This window comes from Halyomorpha halys, unplaced genomic scaffold (assembly GCF_000696795.3).
Source record: "Halyomorpha halys isolate HHAL.00 unplaced genomic scaffold, Hhal_1.1 Scaffold2.1, whole genome shotgun sequence".
NCBI classification, from domain to species: Eukaryota; Metazoa; Arthropoda; class Insecta; order Hemiptera; family Pentatomidae; genus Halyomorpha; species Halyomorpha halys.
In genome coordinates, this window is record NW_027111560.1 from 1,034,269 (window position 1) to 1,035,253 (window position 985).

Genomic DNA, 985 nt, shown 5'->3' on the forward strand with positions numbered 1-985 from the left:
ATGTTATTTCGTTTTACCACGGTAAAAGAAGGCAATTTTTTTCGATTTAACATGAGTTTTTCCGTTTAACACGCTTTAACATGTTAAACCAAGTATCATGAATACCCCTAATGTATACCATTTTGAAAGCTTTTCTTTTCGTGGTTTTGAGCGCAAATAACACATAATAATAACAAGAGATAATTTTTTTTTAATAATACATTAATTGAGGAAATCATTGAATAATTTAAAAGAAAAGCAATGGTTATCTTATCTTTCCACTTAGCTATCCCAGTTCAGTTTTTGTGGACATGTTCAACAGAAAAGTAAGATATATCATTTATAAACAATATTTTTTTGGGATAAATTCTCTTTATTAACTCAGCACCAAGTGAGATTTGTAAATTAAGCTGATGATTCCTTAAAATATTGCTAATTCAAGGCTTATATTTAATGGTTTTCATTTGCATTGTAAAGACGCAATTGCGCAGCTCCTGTTTGTCCGAAACAAAACTAGAATCGTTTGCTATGCAACAAATCATTTTTCAGATATTTATAACAAGATATTTTTTTTACCTAACGTATTGTATCTATGAACTAATGGAAAAATGGAAATTATCGTCGTTTGTGTCATTATAAATGAAAATATTTTGTAATGAAGAGAAGATAGTTGACCGTGAATAATATATAGAGGAGATGTTTAGGGGGTGCGGTCAGAGAATAACACAATTAAGTTAAAAAACTTATTTAATCGTTCCAACGTTTCGGCCAGAATTTCTAGCCTTCATCAGGGCTAAGAACAAAAAACAAGATAAAACCAATGAATTAAAGGATATATAGAATGTTATATAGGGAGATGGTCAGGGTTGCGGTCAATAGTGAAACAAAAATAGTTTACAACTATTTATTTTCCAACGTTTCGCCCCACTTTGCAGGGCTTCATCAGGGCTAAAAAGATACAAAATGAAACTATGTTAAGATAAAATGATAGAAATAAAAATGAAAA

At 29.9% G+C, this 985-nt stretch overlaps 1 protein-coding gene across 6 annotated transcripts in view; it reads left to right on the forward strand.

The window, feature by feature from the left end:
• Positions 1 to 269: 269 nt before the first annotated feature.
• The window catches only part of LOC106680582 (NFX1-type zinc finger-containing protein 1), a 44,008-nt gene continuing 43,292 nt past the window's right edge, over positions 270 to 985 (forward strand). For all 6 annotated transcript variants that reach the window (XM_014420421.2, XM_067049604.1, XM_014420809.2 and 3 more), the window contains exon 1: positions 270 to 305. The gene's annotated coding sequence lies outside the window, so the exon portion shown is untranslated. The remainder of the gene's footprint in view (positions 306 to 985) is intronic.